The sequence below is a fragment of the Lissotriton vulgaris genome, unplaced genomic scaffold (assembly GCF_964263255.1).
Source record: "Lissotriton vulgaris unplaced genomic scaffold, aLisVul1.2 SCAFFOLD_1100, whole genome shotgun sequence".
Classification (NCBI taxonomy): Eukaryota; Metazoa; Chordata; class Amphibia; order Caudata; family Salamandridae; genus Lissotriton; species Lissotriton vulgaris.
The window spans coordinates 279994-301394 of record NW_028242031.1 but is presented as its reverse complement, the minus strand read 5'-3'; the positions used below and the strand labels follow the sequence as shown (position 1 = coordinate 301394).

General features: G+C 45.2%; 1 protein-coding gene across 1 annotated transcript in view; it reads right to left on the bottom strand.

Annotated features, from left to right (window-relative positions):
• Nucleotides 1-20823, bottom strand: part of LOC147669093 (perforin-1-like) — a 136798-nt gene extending 115975 nt beyond the window's left edge. Inside the window, exon 1 of the mRNA XM_086948233.1 lies at nt 20802-20823. The gene's annotated coding sequence lies outside the window, so the exon portion shown is untranslated. The remainder of the gene's footprint in view (nt 1-20801) is intronic.
• Nucleotides 20824-21401: the final 578 nt, after the last annotated feature.

Here is a 21401-nt window from a genome sequence, read left to right as displayed (position 1 = left end):
TGAGCACCAAGTACAATTTGGGTTGTTTTCAATTGCTGTATTTATTTGTATATCGCAGTGCTGCAACAACTGCTAATTGTTTTTTCCCTTAACTAAATTGTTTACATGCTACAATCAAATAGAGTCTCCTTGTTTCTCTCTGGATAATGTTGTATTCATATCCTTACTAATTTTCTTCGAACTATACCAGTTGGGACACTATGTTTCATATATAACTTAAACAAATCCAGACAGATAATAACACTCTGACAAGGAGGGGCGTATTAAATATCATATAAAAACCCCACATGTACATTTATGTTATCGCCATTCAACAAATACCCACCCCTACACTCTTCACAAGACTATATTTACTTTTTTTTTTAAGTGAAATGTAAGTTTCCAGTAAAAGTCTATGATTCATTTATTTCAGTAACTAATACCGTCTGGCCAACATCCTGGCCAGCCTGGAGTGGCTGGCATGTTACCTGAACTCTGTCCCCACCCATGCCCACAGATGTCTGGATCCTGCATCTGGCCTCCCTGCAGGGAGAGGCCCATGAATGAATGGGGCCTCCCAGTAGCCCTGTTCAGAGGTGTGAACAGCCCTGGCTCTGGGCAAACACCCTCTTTTGTCCCGCAGATGGGCAGCCGGGGTGGGGGCGGGTAAACGGGCGCATCGTTTGTCTAACGAGTTTTTGTCTTATCACAAGCCCACCTGTGAAATCTCTCACCTCCTCCCTCTGTTATTATATGTGGTGAATCTCTCCACGGGGACTGGGGCTGCAGCCTTCGGCTTCAATACGTGGGGGTTGTTTCTTTGTAGCTAATGGCCACGTGTCATCCCGCCAAATGCTCTGTCCTGGAGATAAACCTGTCACGAGCTGGCTGTCTATAACGCTTTATGTGTCATCCATATGAGACATGACACGTGTCTTCCATTTTCAAATGTCCAGATATTCACTTGTGTTTTGCGACCCTGATCTGTGGTGCTTTATAAAACGGAGAGTTTATCAAACTGTTAAAATATCCATGAAAGGGTTCTTGCATAGCGCACACTGACTACTGGTGCACACTGACTACTGGTGTGGTGCCTTAGCGCTTTGGGTATAACCCATTCATAAACCCATTCTGTATTTGCAGAGCTCAGTTAGGCATATCTCTCGGGTTCCTATCAGCTGCACTAGAGTGCATGCAACCAGCAGGTAAGAGACAGGGATTGTATTTGGTGGGGCCTACCCAGACATTTTTGCTTCCAGGCTTGTGCAACAACACCCGCGGCCATTACATCCTGTGGCTCGTGCTTGCTGCCCCCACGTTAGGTAGTAGTGCTTGTACGTGTGTACTGGTGGGAATGCAGTGCACTCCTTACCCAGGGCATGATGCCAGGGGATGCTTTCACTGCACAGCGATGCATTCATACACTGTCACCAGCGCCCCGAGACCCTCGTGGCTTTATAAATTTATTGATTGACTCACCATAAAAAAAGTGAGACGGGAGTGTGACAATCATGAAACTAAAGTCCTAAAAACCATGCGCATTTATGCTTTTTAACGGACAAGAAAATCTACAATATGAAATTAAAAATGTATGCAAGCTAGGGGAACAAAAGCATCTTTGCGATGTATATAAACACAATCACATGGGCCACACCAGCTGTTCATGACCCCTGGCTGTGCTTAGCGCTCCGGTCCTAATGCCACCCCCGAGGATCAGTCTGTGAATGCAGTTCATGGCTGCACTGCATATCCCTGCATAGCTGCAATGCATAACCTGCATAGCCCTGCATACTAACCACGCTGTATAGTCCTGCAGAGCGCCCTGCAGAATCGTGGTGAAAAAAACCCAATCATTTGCAATGTGATAGGTCTTGCATCTATGCAAGTTTGAGCTAATGGCATTATAAATGACAATGCCTTTTATTTATGTTTTGGTTTTTAAAACATAAATAAAAGGCATTGTCATTTACAATGCTAAAAGCTTAAACTCTCGCAAATGCGAGACCTATTGCATCGCAAATGCTTGTTCTTATAGTTCTCACCCTCCTTCTATCTCCCTTTACTGCCTTTTTCTCTCATACGTGGGTCAAAGTTTGGCCCCCATAAAATAAATGGCTCCGCCCACAGCCTCCAACTACTGCCACCAAATTTAGCACAGACCTTACAGCTGCACACATTCGCAGGCTTTAAAGGTTAAAACTGCTGAGCCGCAACAGCATTTTCTGCTTGGCCGGTACTGTTCCATATTTGTTGCATTTATTGAGTTTGTCAGTGTTTCTGCATTGGGGTTTCCTGCTGTGCATTTGTGGTTGTTTATTATTTCTGCTTCAGATGTAACAATGTTTATGGTTTGCTGTTCTGGGTGAATGATAGTTTTATGAGGCACTCTTAGCAAACGGTTGCCTTTGTTGTTTCATGACTAAATAATCTTTTTCCCCCGATTACAACAATTCCTATCAGTACGTTTATTTTCGGCCTGCTTATTTTGCAAAGGTGGCATTGTCCTTTTAGTTCTTTCAAGTTTACAGCATAGTTCAAAGGTGTTTCAGTTCTGCTTTCTAGTAGGGTGATGTTTTCACTGAATGGGTTTTGTTGTATTACTACAGTGTTGTGCAGCAGTGGCTTTTTAGGTTTTCCCTGCACAGCGCTTAACTGTGCTTGTGAAATCTCTTGCATTTAATATATCTTAAAAGGGGGCTCTTAATAGTTCCTGCACCGAATAACTGTGTCCATTCGATTTTGAGTGGAACTTTTTTTTTGTTAACTTCCTCTGGCTGCACACATTTACTGGTTAAGCCACATTCACTGTCAAGATAACAACTTTTCCCACGGAAAATGAGGACCTCATCTAATAATATGCCGGAATGCCTACTTTTCATTACTTAGTTGTGTAAAGCAGATGCTTTAGCCTTAGAATGCTTGCGGCATTCCGTATTCATGCCTCAGTACCTTTCTTTGCACTTTGTAGGTATTATCGGATTGATGTTTTCAACTTAATCTATTTGGTCCTTATGTTCAAATTCTAAATGTTAATAAACATTGCACATAAAAATAAAATTAACTTGTAAGAGCTACGCAATATTTCACTACTAAACAGGCAGCCACAAGTGTAGTTACCTTGCAGACAACAGGGGCATGATTTAAATGGTGCATCAGGTGCAGTAGAACCGTGCCCAAAATGTGTAAGAATTCCTCTAAACACGTAATATTGCTATATTTGCTATAGTCACAATTGCGGTTACCTTGCAGTTAAAAGAGGCATGATTTGAATGGTGCAGCAGATGCAGTGGCACTGGGACCAAAAGCTCTAGGGACCCCACTAAACCCAGATTATTTCTACATTGTACTACTAAACCGGCAGACTCAATTGCAGTTATCTTGCAGGCACTAGTGGCATAATTTGAATGGTGCAGCAGGTGCAGTGGCACCGAGCCCAAACGTTGTCAGAACTCCTCTAAACACAAAATATTGTTATTACCTCCATTAATTCTATTTTTTCTCTCTTTCATTTAATTTTTCAAACTTTAGCTATTACTTACTCTTACTATTCCACTAGTAGCAACACAATATATTGCCCTTTTGTACATAAACAAGTCATAACACTTTAATAGACTTTCTGTTACTTATATTATACAACTACTCAGTAAGCTACAACTTACAACAAAACACAGCTTATTAGGGGGCGCTAGAGGGCGCACAAGCAGAATGGGTGAGGCTCCTGCTGCCTGGAAGGAAAATCCTTCATTTATCCTAAATAACCGGTTCGTAATTCGGATGAGAGAGAACCAAAGCGCAGACTGACCTGAGCTCCCACCTCGGTGTAATTCTTGAGGTGATCTGACACTGCGTGCCTGAGAGCTGGTGCGAGGAAGAGCTGCCCGATTTCGCTGCTGGAACCGAGAGGTGTAGCGAGTGCGGAAACTGGACTTGGGAAAGACCGCGGCTTGCCACAAGTTGCCTAGGCCGCGGTTGCTGGTGACGGACGTGGGATTAGCGGCGGCCGGCACCACCTTGAGGGCGAGGTGCGGGGCGCTGAGAGGTGGCGTGAATGATGTTGTGGCCGACACAGTTCGGTTGAGCTTTGCATCGGCGGAGGACGGCGAAACGGAGGGTCGAAACTGCCAGGGGGTCTGAGCGGCCGGACCGAACGGTGAGCAATGCCTGGAGCAGCCTGCTTGGTGGTATAGCAGGTGGAATACTGCAGCGCTGTATGAGCGCGAGGAGCGGCCGATACACCCCCGATAGTGCGCTGGGGCTGACATAAGTGGCGCCACGCACCCTGCTGAGGCACCGGGACGAACAACTGCTGCAGGGCAGGCTGGAATTGATGAGGCCTGGTGAATGATGACATTAGCAGCGCAACGTAAATTGGCATATACCTTGTGCGGGATTTCTCGCTGAGCACGGATTTACTAAAAGGAGTGCAGCGGTGGATGAGTGCGCTAAGATCTGGTAGGCTGAAGAGTGAGGGCCATTACAGAAGCTGCGAAGAGCGAGAGGCTCTATTAGGGTCTTGACTGCTTAGTGATTCGGGACTTGCTGTCCGAACTGGGGCACATGGGGGAGACCCTGCTAATTTTGGGCAAATACATACGTACAGACACTTGACAGAATACGGTAGAGAGGTGAGCTCAGAATCGAGTGCCGGGTGCACGAAGGGCACTTAAGAGCTGGCTGTGCTGGTGGTACCAGAGTAGTGCGGTGAGGTGGGAAGATTCTGGGACCGCAATGGAAGGCCTGCGACGTGGGGCAGTGGTGGATTCCAGGAGCCCTGTATTGGTGTCGTCATGGCAAAACCGGACACCCGACAACCAAAACTCAATTTTGACGCAGTGAAAAAAGTGAACAGGCCTATCACGGAGGACTGTGAATCGAGTAAGCCGGATATGGCGGGGGATGGCGCGGCCTCTAAAGAAATGGATATGCAACAGATATTGCAGGAGATGAGGCAAGGGTTCGCTATAGTGGTGGACAGAGTGGATCAGATGTCGTCCAGAATGGACGCAATAGCGCACAAAATGGACCTGCATGAAGAACGTATTAAAGAGACTGAGAGGAGCATATCGGAAAATGATGATACCACTGCTAGTCACACTGTGCAGTTAGCGAGTATGACAAGCTTCTACGGGTAATTGCAGCAAAGAATGAGGACTTGGAAGCCTGTAGTAGGCGTAATAATATTTGCGTGACTAGTGTACCGGAGTCCACAAACACTGGGCAGATGGAGGAATATGTGGATAAACTACTCTTGACCGCCATTGGATCTGAAGCCTTCTCCCCGCAGTTTATTGTGGAGTGGGCCCACAGGTCTCTTGGCCCAAGGCCGGCGCCCGGGAATCCGCCAAGGCCCATTATTGCGCGATTGTTAAATTAGCGTGACCGAGATGTGGCTCTGCGCGCAGCAAGAACCAAGCAGAACTTGATGTATGACGGACTTTCCTTTTCGATTTATTCGGACGTCACTCCAATGGTGCAGGAGGAGAGAGGCAAGTTTCTTGATGTGAAGAAGAAGCGCCGTGCGACACAGATTGACTATGCATTGTTGTATCCCGCAAAACTTCGGGTAACGCACCAGGGAAAGCAGCGTTTCTTTACAAATCCACAGCAAGCGGAGGATTTCCTCCGAACAGTGAAGCAAGCACATTGAGGAGTGGGGGGCGGGGGACTGCACAACAAGCCAACGCACAGGAGGCTGATGAGGAATTATGAGGTGTAGGTCCCGCAGAAAAGGCCCTGATCTTCAGTGCTGATTGCATCGATTTTATTGTGCAGTGATGGAACTGAGGACACTTGATTGGTGAGACACCAAAAGACACTAACGGTTGTTCCGGTGGTAATGTATTCCAGGCCCCACTTCCCCTCCCCAGACAGAGCCCAGAGGTCGTATCGGTTGTGGGGCGTGTGGGGGGGGAGTCGCTGTGTAGCTGACTAGAGGTGTCCCCCAACGGGTATTCCCCTATGCTGGATTATATCACCTGGGTGACAGTGGTGATGTTGTTGGGGAGCGGGGACGGAGGGAGGGTAGAGATGGAGGGTACTGCACAATACCATAATATATCCTGAGAGCTGCTGGTCGACTTAATGACGGAGGAAGACTTGATAGATGATTGGAGGCGATTACACCCACATGTGAGAGAGGGAACGCACTTCACGTCACACACTGGATCTTGGGCGAGGTTGGATTATTGCTTACTGTCTCGGGGATTGGTCGTGGGCCTGGAGCGTGCTGTACACCTACAGCGCACGTATTCTGACCATTGTCCAATGTTGATCACACTTAATTTACCTGGACTTGAGAGACCGAGGCCCGCGTGGAGGCTACAGCCTAAGGCATTGTTGTATTTAGTGTTCCAAACAGAATTGGGGGAAGAGATTAAGGATTTTTTTGCAAGGAATAAGGACTCTGTGAAGAGCATTGAAATTATATGGGAGGCCTTTAAAGTCACTATACTGGGCTACTGTATCTCCAGAGTTTTGGAGTCCTGCGGGACATCCGCAGTACATTGAGTAATCTGGAGTGCGATTTGAAGGATATTGAGGATTGTATGGTGAAGGGGGAGGAGGGGACACTACAAGATGAATTTAGGGATGTGTTGTCTGCATACGAGGAGGAAGCCACCAGGGAAGCAAATTTTAGAGGACGGCATTGGGTGGCACGAAGATATGGAGAAGGAAAGCGCCCGGGGAGGGCCTTGACAGAGGTCACTAGGTGTCCCAGATTCAATAATTCTGTTCTGGAGACAGAAACACAAGAGGGCAGTCTACGACACGATACAGAGGGCATACTGGATACTTTTAAGGTGCACTATGAGGCTCTGTACACTACACAAAGGGCTGGTGAAGTAGACTTGGAGGACTTCCTGGGGGATGTGGCACTCTGTTGGCTGAGTGATGTTCATAGGCAGTTTTTAGGCGCTCCTTTAGAGACTGATGAGATACGGGATGCAATAATGTCCTTACAAAACGGTAAAGCGTCTGGACTGGATGGCATACCAGCTAAATTCTACAAATGCTACGTGGATATTATGGCACTGGTGCTGCGCAAAATATTTGAAGAATCGATGGAGGCGGGGATCTTGCCTTCCTCGATGAGAGAAGTGGTCATCACCTCACTACTGAAACCTGATAAACCTCCCAAGACGACAGACTCCTGTAGACCTCTTTCTCTCATCAACTGCGACACCAAAATTCTAGCTAAAGTTTTGGCTACCCGGTTATCATTACTAATCGATAAGATCGTTCTCCCCGTTCAATTAGGATTTGTCCCAGGGCGAGCCACGACACATAACTTACGCACTCTATTCTCACTGATACAGACGGTAGCTCCTGACTTTCCGGTTGCAGCAGTTTTCTTGTATGCCTCAAAAGCATTCGATTCTGTGGAGTGGAGCTACTTGTTTAAAGTGCTGCAGACACTGAGATTCCCGTCCATTTTTGTGGAATGGCTTAAATTGCTGTATTATAAACCGACAGCCAGAATAGTGATCAATGGTCATATGTCTTCGGCTGTGGAGCTTACCAGGGGCACTCGCCAGGGCTGCCTACTCTCACCATTGCTTTTTGCAATAGCGATTGAGCCATTAGCGGCCAGGCTGCGGCAAATCCATAATGATAAGGCAGTCCAGTGCAATCAGCGACAGCTGCTGGTGTCGCTTTATGCTGATGACATCACACTCTATGTGAGGGACCGCAATCTAAACCCTCTCCTGAGAGAGTTCTTAATTTTTGGTCGACTTTCAGGGGTTAACATAAATTGGGGAAAATCACAGTTCTTCCCCCTTATGCCTGCCATGACTAAATTCCCCCTAGATTTCCTTTGCAATGGTGTGATAGTGACCTTAGATACTTGGGGATACAGGTCTCCAGAGATCGTGAGGAGACGCTCAGACTGAATAATGGCACAGCGATAACCAAATTGGAGGCTAAAGTTACTCGATGGAATTCACTGCCTCTTTCGCTGGCAGGTAGAGCATCCCTTGTGAAAATGGTTGTGCTTCCCCAATTTTTATATATTTTCCTCAATGTCCCATATTACTGTGGTGCTTATTTCTTTAAGACGCTACAGGCTGAATTGCTGCGGCTGGTGTGGGGTGGTAGGCAGCCTCGTCTCAGATGGGCGATTGTCACACAACCATATGATAAAGGAGGATTCGATGTCCCAGACTTCGAGATTTATTATCTGAGCGCGCAAGCTCACCACGCATATCACTGGATGACACCTACGCTGTTCATGCCTCAGCTGGCTGTCGCAGAACTTAGTGCCATCATACATGGTCCACTTAGCGCCGTGGAGACTCCTCTTACAACGGTCACGTGTACGATAGATGCATGGAGGCGTATAGCGCGCATCATGGGAGTACAGTTATTGTTTTCGCCTTGCCTGCAACTCCCTTATCACCCGAACATGGTCATATTGCACGAAGCAGGGTTTCGGGCCATGTGCAAATGGCTGCGGGTTACCATGTGGGATGACCTGTTATCTGGCGGACAGTTTCGGACAAGAGAGCATTAATTCCAGGGAGTTCATCCCACGCCATTGCAGATGTTTTTATATATCCGTCTTCGAAAGGGAATGCGGCTGTTACTCCCAGAGTTCCCTTCGGAGCCGGAGACATTTACCCCATTGCACCTTATCCTTAGCTCACCTGACAGGAAGCACATAGTGTCGAAATTGTACAGAACGATAAGGGCAGGTAGGACAGGTATTGCTGGCTCCGCTCATACTCACTGGTCGGAAGACTTGGGGCAGGAAATATTAGACGAGCAGTGGAGTTATTGCTGTAATATCACAGAAAGTATATCTGCTAGCTGCAGATTTAAGGTCATCCACTATAAATTTTTTCAACGTATATATTACACTCCTGCCAAGAAGTATCACTTTCACTTATCCGACAATGACATGTGTATGAGATGTCAGAGACCTGGGGCGGGATTCCTACATCTGGCGTGGGAATGTCCAGCTATAACTGAGTATTGGTCGCAGGTTCATGGGGCACTTGAACACATGGTGGGTATTACTTTTGATATGGATCCCTTGGTGATGTTGTTGGGATATACAATGCATATTCCTAAACAGATAAAAAAGTTTTTCGATATTGCTCTTCTGTTGGCAAAGCGTAGAATTGCTTGTAGATGGGGGCGGGGGAGAGCCCCGAAATTCAAAGAATGGATGCATGATCATGTATATTGTCAGGAGCAATCTTCTATATATGCGGAACTGTTGCCGATGTCCTCTAGGCCGAAGGATGTGTGGGGACCACTGCAGACGTACTTGATGGGAGGTGAGGGGGGAGGTTCTGGGGAGAATGCAGAGAGTGGGGATCCTGGTACGGGGGACCTGATTGTGTAATTCCTATGCTGTGATCCATGTTTATACTAGTAATGGTGTTCCAGATGAACTGTAAAATGGTGGGATTGATAGTTATCCTTTTTGTACTGCCTCATAATTGTGTACTGCTATTAAGAGTGATACAATTGCATGTTGCTGTGTGAAGTATCGCTCCACTGGGTGATGCTCCTTTGGTAGCAATTACTCTAGAAAACTGCAATGTCCCCTCACATGATGGACTATCATGTCAACTTTGCTGAGTGGATGGACTTGCCCCTGCTCCATTGCCTCGATGTTTCATGTATCATGCCTTTGTACGTTGTATCCGAATGATATGTTAATGATATACTGAGTCGATTGAATCTGGTATATTGCTATTGTATGTTCAACAGCACAAACTCTTTAAAATAAAGTTTATAAAAAAAACAGCTTATTATTAATCACATAGGCCAAACCTAATGCATTTACCAATGCTTGTTATTTTTGGCAGATGTTGCTGTGTACTTGAGTCTTAGAACCTCATGTTGGTAAATTCCTATTTAGGTCTTATTTACAGTTTGGCCAGTCCGTTAGTCTGCCAGGGCAGCAGAGGAGTTAATTGTGCTGCCCTTACGGAAGATCGATTTCCATATTTAGAGATCTCCATAAAACAGGTCGAGATCTCTTTGACTTTAGAAATTGTGCTGCGTGCAACTTTCTGTTGAAGGCACTGAAAGTTTACTGAGCGGTTGCAATGTTTAATGTGGGAGTTTGTTGTGAAAAACAAAAGAATATGGCCCTGACATTAAGGGAGTTTTCTTCCAGCGTAGGAGAGTCATGTTTCTCCTTTCCTTTTCGGGACCACCAGGATTTCCATGGCACTTCCAAACTAGAAAATAGTACATCTGAATACCTGCCCTAAATTGGAGGTATGGTCTGAGGTACTTTGCCCACCAACCCAATGTCAGTCGGGCCTTCAGTTAAAGGGTTCAATTGGCAGAGCTATCAGGTGCTCCACATTTGGAATCATGGAGATTCACCTGACTCTGGCCCATGATGCAACAACATTTGTGTACCCTGTCAGCCAAAATCTAAATAAAGCCCTCCAATCTTTCGGCTGTAGGCAGATTTAGGGGAACAAGTTCAACTTCTCACTTGGCCAGCCGACCCCGGATTGAGGTATCTACAGACAGAGAATAGTGAGTGATTTGCATTGGAGTAAACAAACTGAGGAAAGAAAAGAAATCCCTGGTTTGCGGAATATGTGCATAATTCGAGTCTAGACTCTACCACCAGAATTTCCTCCACTGTACAATATGAGAGAAGTTCGGCAGGTGGATTCTGCGATTGAGGTGCATCAGACTATTTTCATTACCACCTAACATATGTTTATCGCAACCCCTTATCTTCCGTTCCAAAGGAGATCATGGAGTTCTTAAGTGTTGCAGTAAGCTGTAAATTTTATCAATATAGATATTGCATTGAGTTGTGTTATCCCTGTGTTTGCAATCTCAATCATTTTTTCCATGTCATGGGTTGCAGTTTTTCGTGGTGTCCCTTGGACCTCAGATAGAGATACTCTTTCTTGCAATTGTTTTATCAAGCACTCACAAAGCGTCCGTGGCTTGCAAGTGGCTTGCCAATTGTAGTTGAAGAGTAGCATTCAATGCCAACTCTTGGAGTTGGTTACGATTATGCATTCGAGTAAAGTATGGCCCAGTTAATCACACACCGGTCAATGTCCATTTCATGGTAATTCTAACTCTTTATAAAGGGCTGAAGAGTTAAAAATAAACACCACAGAAATACCAAAAATATGTATAACGTCGGTGGGTTGATTTACTGTCCTCAAAAATTTCTAGACTTAGAAGATTGTAGTGAGAGGAATCTATTCATTCATGAAGTAAAAAGATTTCCTACAGGGAGATGCTCTCAAGTATCAAAGAGCTTTAGCATTTCTCAGATTGTTTTATGTTGCCATACTGCCAAAATCTGGGAAGAGTGTGATTGTCCGTCAACCACTCAATAGAAATCTAGATTGTCACAGGACATGGCAGTCAGGTATGGCACAACAGTGTCAGTTTGTCTTAGGGTGAAGACAGCCATGTTTGCTCATGCTTCTGCCACTGAGTGCTGGGAAGAAGTTCAATTCGATACCCAAACTGGAAAAAACACACATCATTTGTGGCAGTGTTCACTGGATGTTTGGGTAGATTGTGCTGTAAGAAGTTTTTGAAGGCACTTGAACCTCCCTTTTCTCTTGATGTTTGTTGGGAGATCTAGAAGATGCTCTTGTGCCTTCAAACTGAAAGGTCACATTTGTAATTTTTAGGTAATTATGTAGTTGGTTTTCATATTTCGTTATATCCAAACAGGCCATTCATAGCCATATGTCTTGTAGTTGAGACTACTGGAAAAGATTTGTGGAAATTGGTATGGTATCTGTTGGACGTGGCCCTCTCTGGAGGGCCACCCCCAAACCTTTTGCCTTCACCCCTCCTATTTGTTTGCTAAATTCATTTTTGTTGGCCATAGGAATCTGTGCAGTTTACCTCTGTTAACCCGTGCTATTGTGCTTTTGCTCCCTCTCTAAAACATGGTAACATTGGCTTACAGCTGATTTACTTATAAGTCCCCTGTAAAGTGGTAAAACACTTACCCAGGGCATGTAAATGTAATACTACTAGTGGGTCTGCAGTCCTTTTTGTGTCATCTACTTAAGTAGTAAAACATGCTTCAGGCTTGCAATTGCAGCATGACTGCAGTTTTATTCTGCTACTTTGACTTGGCAAAGTAGCCCTTTGCCAAGCTGGAAACTTCCTTTTTAATACATATATGGCACCCCTAAGGTAGGCCCTAAACTGCTCATAGGGTAGCAGAGGAGTTAATTGTGCTGCCCTTACGGAAGACCAACTTCTATATTTAGGGATCTCCATAAGACAGGTCGAGGTCTCTTTGACTTTAGAAATTGAGCTGCGTGCAACTTTCTGTTGAAGGCACTGAAAGTTTGCTGAGCGGTTGCAATGTTTAATGTGGGAGTTTGTTGTGAAAAACAAAAGAATATGGCCCTGACATTAAGGGAGTTTTCTTCCAGCGAAGGAGAGTCATGTTTCTCCTTTCCTTTTCGGGACCACCACGATTTCCATGGCACTTCCAAACGGGAAAATAGTACATCCCGACACCTGCCCTAAATTGGAGGTATGGTCTGAGGAACTTTGTCCAAAAACCCAATGTCAGTCGGACCTTCAGTTAAAGGGTTCCATTGGCAGAGCTATCGGGTGCTCCACATTTGGAATCATGGAGATTCACCAGACTCCGGCCTATGATGCAACAACATTTGTGTACCCTGTCAGCCGAAATCTAAATAAAGCCCTCCAATCTTTCGGCTGTAGGCAGATCTAGGGTGAACAAGTGCAACTTCTCACTTGGCCAGCCGACCCCGGATTGAGGTATCGACAGACATAGAATAGTGAGTGATTTGCATTGGAGTAAACAAACTGAGGAAAGAAAAGAATTCCCTGGTTTGCGGAATATGTGCATAATTCGAGTCTAGACTCTACCACAAGAATTTCCTCCACTGTACAATATGAGAGAAGAAGTTTGCAGGTGGATTCTGTGATTGAGGTGCACCAGACAATTTTCATTACCACCTAACATATGTTTATCGCAACACCTTATCTTCCGTTCCAAAAGAGATCATGGAGTTCTTAAGTGTTGCAGGAATCAGTAAATCTTATCAATATAGATATTGCATTGAGTTGTGTTATCTCTGTGTTTGCAATCTCAATCATTTTTTCCAGGTCATGGGTTGTAGTTTTTCGTGGTGTCCCTTGGACCTCAGATAGAGATACTCTTTCTTGCAATTGTTTTATCAAGCACTCACAAAGCGTCCTTAGCTTGCAAGTGGCTTGCCAATTGTTGTTGAAGAGTAGCATTCAATGCCAACACTTGGAGTTGGTTAGGATTATGCATTGGAGTAAAGTATGGCACAGTTAATCACACACCGGTCAATGTCCTTTTCATGGTAATTCTAATTCTTTATAAAGGGCTGAAGAGTTAAAAATAAGCACAACAGAAATACCAAAATTATGTAAAACGTCGGCAGGTTGATTTACTTCCCTTAAAAATGTCTAGACTTAGAAGATTGTAGCGAGAGGAATCTATTCATTCATGAAGTAAAAAGATTTCCTACAGGGAGATGCTCTCAAGTATCACAAAGCTTTAGCATTTCTCAGACTGTTTTAGGTTGCCATACAGCCAAAATCTGGGAAGAGTGCGATTGTCGGTCAACCACTCAATGGAAATCTAGATTGTCACAGGACATGGCAGTCAGGTCTGGCACAACAGTGTCAATTTGTCTTAGGGTGAAGACAGCCATGTTTGCTTATGCTTCTACCACTTAGTGCTGGAAGAAGTTCAATTCAATACCCAAACTGGAAAAAACACACAGCATTTTTGGCAGTTGTCACTGGATGTTTGGGTAGATTTTGCTGTAAGAAGTTTTTGAAGGCACTTGAACCTCCCTTTTCTCTTGATGTTTGTTGGGAGATCTAGAAGATGTTCTACGTGCCTGCAAACTGAAAGGTCACATTTGTAATTTTTGGGTAATTATGTACTTGGTTTTCATATTTTGTTATATCCAAACAGGCCATTCATAGTCATATGTCTTGAAGTTGAGACTACTGGAATAGATTTGTGGAAATTGGTATGGTCTCTGTTGGACGTGGCCCTCTTTGGAGGGCCATCCCCAAAACCTTTTGCCTTCACCCCTCCTATTGTTTTGCTAAATTCATTTTTGTTGGCCATAGGACTCTATGCAGTTTACCTTTGTTAACCCATGCTATTGTTCTTTTGCACCCTCCCCAAAAACATGGTAACATTGGCTTACATCTGATTTACTTTTAAGACCCCAGTAAAGTGGTAAACCACATACCCAGGGCATGTAATGTAATACTACTAGTGGGTCTGCAGTTCTTATTGTGTCATCTACTTAAGTAGTAAAACATGTTTCACGCTTGCAATTGTAGCATGACTGCAGTGTTATTCTGCTACTTTGACTTGGCAAAGTAACCCTTTGAAAATCTTAAATCTTCCTTTTTATTACATATATGTCACCCCTAAGGTAGGCCCAAAACTGCTCATAGGGCAGGATGCATTGTAGTTAAAACAGTTTTACAAGTTTCAGAAACTTGGCATTTACTTTTCCTAACCATTTGGTACCTGCTGCTTGCTCCTTGGTCATATGACTAGGTGTAGTGGGCAGTTGGTCTTTCTGCATTCCTCCAACAGCATCACAATAGAGGGTGTTGGCAGGAGGGCCATCTCTGTCTTGATAAGGGCGTGAAGGGATGGAAAGGACCAGATAACTTTGCTGGCCATGGTGGCATGTCTGCCTACTGGGATGAATTTGTGAGCAAGTTAAGGTTAGGTGCTTCATGTATGGGGTCCACAGTTGAGGAGAAGGGTTCCTCATGGATCATCTCAGTGGCTCAGGAGAGTGTACACAGCAGTATCCAACTGAATTTAGAGGGACATGCAACTTGCAAGGGCCTCTGCAGTATAGGACCATTGACCATGTCTACTGACTAGTATCCCCTTGCTTTTGGCTGGAGGAAGGTTTTGGTCGGCTTGGCCATCTCGGTGGGGGTACCCTCAAATTCTTTGTCTTCAACCCTCATATTTTTCTGCTGAAATTGTTTTTGTTGGCTGTAGGACTCTGTGCATGCTGTTACCATGGCTAACCAGTGCTAAAGTGCATGTGCTCACTCCCTAAACATGGTAAAATTGGCTTACACCTGCTTAGCATATTTAAATACACATACGTCCCTAGTAAAGTGACATGCTATATACCCAGGCCCTGTAAATAAAATGCTACTAGGGGACCTGCAACACATATTGTGCCATCCACTTAAGAACCCAGTAAAACATGTCTCAGGCCTGCCATTGCAGCCTGTCTGCAGTTTTAATTTGCCAATTTGACTTAGCAAATGAATAACCCATTTGCCAAGCTTAAAACTCTCTTTAATACATGTTCTGCTGCTTTGCTGCTCTGCTGCAAGAAGGAGTCCTCTGCTGCCCTGTGGCTTTGCTGCCCTACTGCCTGAGTAAGAAGGACCAGACCTGCACCTTGAAACCTGGCCATTAGAGTGACTCCATAGGCAAGTTGGCTGGCTTCCTGATCAGAGCCCAAGGGACAGAAACGATTCAAGCAATCTTGAAAATTGCACCTGGATTCTGCCTACTGTGAGTCCTGACTCCGCATATGGTGCCTTTCCAGTCCTGGATGCTTGAAAGTGGGACTAGAGGTGCTCTTTCAACCCACCTGTCGTCCCCATCAGAACCGACACAACACAACGCAAGCCAACACCGGACCTCGCATTGCTACCTCGCATCTCCTCATCGGAACCGATGTAGCATGTCACAACTTGATGCGGAGCTTGCCTCATAGCTCTCTCATCTTCCCATCAGAACCCATGCAGATCAACGCTATCTGATGCAGGACTGTGCCTCACACCTAGGAACCTCCACTGCATTGCAAAATGCCCCATATCAAGGACGGAAGAGGCAATTCTCAACGGGTCTAACCTACACATGTATCTGGACACACTCCATTGCAGTCGGCATGAACTTATGACTTTGTCCCGGCCCAGTGCAACCAGATAACCACAGTTAGTGCTTTGTGCTTTTGAGCACTATTTTTAAATAAACATTTAAAATTGCATATCTCCAGTTCTACTAATCCGTTTTGGTGTCAAATAATTTATTAAAATGTACACTATATTTCTAAATTGGTGAGGTGTTTTTCTTGTGTTGTATTTTCACAGTATTGTTTTTTTTGTGCTGCATAAATACTTTACACATTGGCTTAGAAGCAGTCATGTTTACCTTAGAGGCAATCTACCAGAGGGTTGAGCACCTGTTAACTTAGTGACTTTAGTGCTTCACATTCACTGGGATTGAGATTTTTTTTCTTAGAAAGGCTCACACCTTCATCAGCCAACAAACAAATTTCTCACAGCCTCCAAAGGAAACTTCAGAGACTGACCCCCCAGGAACAACTAGTCAAGGTCAAACAACTAGTTAGATGGTGAGTCTCTACAGTCTTGCAGCTTTGGCATTGTCTGTCTCTGTCTGCCCTCAAGACTGCTTCCCATTCACATAGGAAGCATGTGATTGTGAAGTTGCCCACCCAACCTTGGATGACCAGTGTGTGCCTGTGCAATGCTCTGCTACACATCTACACTTCTCCTTCCTGAACCTTCAGTGGGAGGGCAGTGGGCAGAATGTTAATCTCCCTTGCCTCCTCCATGACTGATAGGGCATGGTTTGATGGGCCGCCTCTATTATAAACACATTGTTTTTTGTTATTCAGCATTGTATAGCCTGGACTTCCATACATCCAGTGCCTATGGTGGGGTCTGGTTACCCCTGCCTAATGGTAGACTGATAACATGAACTCTGGATCTTCTTTACTGCACAGTTGAAAGTGGATAAGAACTACTGGCATCAGTTTCCCTGTTCCTTTTTCGTTCATACATATCCATTCTTATAGAGCATAAAAATGCAACTCATGGATTTCCTCCAAAGCCAGGGCACCAGCACAGATGATCATTCCTTCTCTGGCACTTTGCATCTGCTGCAGACATCACAGAAGGGATGGAACCGCAAGGAGTTCTTATCATAGGGCCTCAGCCTTTATGAGCTCACTTTGTGCTGGGCAATTCCGTTTGTTAGCAAGCCCTTGTGTTCAAAATAAGCTTAGATGTTTGACCATTAGCCTTTTTATGTTTGCAATTTGCACATGAAAGGACTTCTCTGCCATCTCCCCTACAACTATGGATAACTTTAGATTTCTATTCACACTGTCCCTACTGAATCTGCCCCATGGTCATCACCCTCCCGGCTTCTACGCTTGGGTGTCCCCCTCAGAGTTCCCAAACATTTTTGTTTGGTTCACCTGTTGCCATTTTACATATCTGACCCAGTGTCCCAGTTTGTGCCACAGATCAGGAAACTTGGCAATGGTTGGGGCAGTTATTTTTTACAGAAAATAATTAGCGGTCCCCAGGCAGGTGCAAACTCTGACACGTCGTACCTGTGATTGGCCGAACACATTAGTGATGGACGTAACTGTAGTTTAAAACTGTAGCTCCTTCTTTCACTGGAATCAGAACATGACCTTATTGTTAAACAGCAGCAGGAATGCCTCTTTAGCCGGGTGTAATGAGTGACTGCCCCTGCCTGTAGAGGAATGTCCAGATTGTTACTGGGATACCTGTGCACCTCTGAAGTGCACCTGTGGGGTCCACTGTTTGTCCACTGCTTCACATGTGGTGTAATAATTGTGTGCCCCACATGTGAAGGGGTGCACAATCAGTTGTTTGCCCCTGTGCCTTATTTGCCCTGTGCCTGCATCTGTAATGCAGTGTGAGTGCAAAGGCATTTCTTCATTTGCATGAGGCCACATCTCAGTGCAAATGAGGAAAGCCCTGTTACAGATGGGGCGCACAACTGTCTGTGGCTCTTTCTCTGATATCTTAGAGACCAGGTGGCATATTTACAAGGGGACATTGCCACCAGAACATCACTTTTAGCAACGTTCGGATGGCGATATGCCCTTCTCCATATTTACATAGCGGTGTTAAGCGATTTTTTGTGGCTAAACACCGCCTTGTAAATAAGACCCCTTTACACGTATCACTTAGTGTGAAAGGGGAGTGCAACGCGTATTGCTGTAGACTTTCCTCTGCAACACCTACTGCATTTCGAAGCTGCCCCAGATTTACAAGGAGATTATAAATGTGAGGCACCACCAAAAATTAACTCCATGCAAGAGCAGGTGTTAGAATTCTGCAGCACACGTAGAAAAAGCAAAATGCCATTATTGATTCTATTTGTGCAGGAAGGTGTCCTCTCCTGCACATAAACAATCATTAAATAATGGCAATTCTCTACTTCTATATGTGCTGCATTTGGCAGCTCACTTAGAAGTAACAAATCACCATTAATGATTTTTACCTTCCTGCACATAATCATTCCCTGCAATGCAGATGCAAGGCAGCTAAATTTAGCGCCAACACTAGGGAAAGCACAGGGGTGCGCAGTATTCTTGTGAATATGGCGCATCCCTGAGAGTGGCTTTCCCAAATTCGGCACAGCTCCGCGATCCAACATTTTCTCATAAATATGCCCCCCAGTGTGCAAAAAGTGGGCACAAACTCCTGTTGCACATCATGATGTTATACAGATCCTGTATGTAAAATAGTGCCGTGAATTTCATTGGAATCTCTTCACCATTCATCAACTATGACTTGTACTTGGTCATTGGCAACATTCACAGTCTAAGTCCAGAACTAATCAATAGTTCTATGACATTCTGGGAACCAAGGCTGACACTTAAGGGGTCATTAGGTCGGTGGGTGGATCGCCACCACCCGTATGGCGGTGGCGATCTGCCCACCAATAAACCACCCCTCCTCTCAAATTCCCCCGCCACATTACCATGGCGGGGTGGACCCCTGCGGACGGAAAGACTGTCCGTCGGTTTTCCGCCTGGTCGAAGAGCCGACCGGGCGGAAAAGCTGCTAACATGGTGGCGGTGTCTGGGAGACACCGCCATCTATATTAGCATGTCTGAACGACAGGTGGTTCACACAACTGGGGGCCCGTGGCAGGCCCTCAGGGATTCAGGGGTGGGGGGTGCATATGGGTGGTACCTATGGTACCCCCCTGCAGTTCCGTGCACAACGTGGCAGGCACCGCAGGGTGCCTGCCACGTTGTGCATGGAAGTGCACAACATGCCTTCTTGGCATTGCGGCGGGCGGTGCTGAGAGCACCCACGCTTCCAGAGTCTTCTAGCTAATCACAACGCTGCTGATAGCAGCGTTGTGTTTGGTCTGAACGCTGTGGATCGGCCCTCAGATTTGGACTGAGGGTCTGGGAATGTTCCTCACCAGGATGTGCATCGTAGCCTGGTGAAGAACATGCACAGTTCCCAAGAGAGTTTGCCCAGCCCGAGACAGCCGGTCAAGCAGTTACGTGCAGTTGAGGAGTGCCTACCACTCCTCCCCTGCTCTTAGGGTAATGCTGCCCCAACCCGCACTTGCAGATCCGCTAAGGAAAAATAAAATTATAATAACCTGGCATTATTATAATTTTATTTTTTCTTGTGGGGCAACACTCCTCTGCCTTAGCGGAGGAGCTGTCACTGCTATTTTTCATCATCAAACGTTGGCTCAGATTAAGAGTAAGATAGGCAAAAGAGTAACAAAAAAGAGGAAGAGAAATATAGGAAACAGAGACAAAAAGAGAAAGCAGAAATCATTATAAAATAACAGCACAAGTGAGATAAAGAGACAGGAAGTGGAGAGTGGTGGTAGTAAGAGACATGACATGGAATTAGCACTAGCAGCCTTGGCAATCAGCAGCCCCAGCAGTTGAAGGCTCGCGAGAAAAGCCTTGGTTCTCTACAATCATCTCTTTACAAATTAAGCAGTGGGCCACTTCCTGGGAAGAACTCACTGCAGCTAGCATCCATGGACACAGTCAAAGAGAGGTGTGGTGCACAGACCACCTTCACGCATATGCACCTGACGTTAACTGTAGTACTGTGCCACAGACAGCTTCATCGACTGAGAATAACACATACACACACTTCTACTACTCATATCACCAAGATTATGATATAGTTTCCCCAAAAGGCCCAGACTGACAACCAGCCAACCCGCCACAACAAAGGGCTTCACAGCCTCCAACCCAAGGCCTCCAGATTCAATAGAGCAAAATGACAGCCAACCACCCACACCTTCAGTCATACAACTGAATAGGACAGGACGTTTTCTTCAGTGTTGTGAATTGTAATCCATGTGAACAAGACAGGGGTCTCTATGCCACCAAACGTGCCACTCCCACAGACATGAACACACATATGCACGCACACACGAAGGTGGAGGTAGAGACAGTCACATGTTGGGCATTACTGACAAGAAACTGACTTCATTCGCCCTACCAACCTTTAAGACAAATTCCCAAAATAGGCCTCTAATTGAGGCGTTTCTGTCTTTTGCTATGAAGTCTGGTGGCCCAAGTAGAAGTGCCTCTTTCTGTCATGCTCCTGCACTAACCTTTTCTCGTTGGCTTTCTCAAAGGGAAGCCTACAACTTCACAGCCACAACAGTAGCTTTAAGGTCCAGGAACATTTCTCACCCAAGCCTCCTTTTTCTGTGTTATCTTTTACTGCCCTCAGCTGTTCTCTGACCTGTCTCTCTCTTCATCCAATTCTATTTCCCCCTGTACCTCTCTCTATTGCTCTCTTTTTCTGCTGGCTATTTTTCTCTTCCTTTCTTATTCTTCCTTTTCATTGCTTCCTTTACTCTCCCTGTTACAGGCTACTCATCTCTTTCATGTTTCATGGGCACCATTGATCGTCTCCTATGAAAACAGAAATCTGTTCTTTAGAAGTCCATCACCATACTGGCTGTACATGATCAACAATCAACGACACACCACACTTACCTCAGAACTGATCTTGGCTGGGTGCTCTGAAAGCGAGGTGACAGACCACCACCTTTATACCTTCCTTATCAAAAAACCACAGCTTCCAGATAAATAAATCCTTTTAATGATTAATGCAATCTTCTGTAGTCCAAAGACGTAGAGGGAAACTCTGAGCCTTCAGATCAATAACTTGTGGCAACTTTTCAAGGTCCAAGATCCATATCTTCCCGTTCTTACCACACTTGCTCCCGGAACCAACCAGCAAGAATGTGTTCAACCTAAAGGTTCAAGTAACAGATCAGTCTACTAAAGCCTTATATTGTAATCCTCATTTTGATACTCTTCGCACTGCACTCCTTTGATTGGAAATTCATACAAGTGCAACACAGAAGTTGAGAAACAACAACACTGAAAAAAACAACAGCAGAATTTAGAGAATTTTCCACCTGATGGTCTCTTTCTTTTCTTTCTGAGTAACCCGGGGTAGTGCATATTACTCCTGTTCCGGTTATTTTGGTGGACAGAGTTAAGGGTGGGACCCTCGGAGTCTCTTTGAAATAAAGAAAAATGAGGGAACCTCAATTGTTCTTGTTATTCCTTATTAAATACTTAGAATTT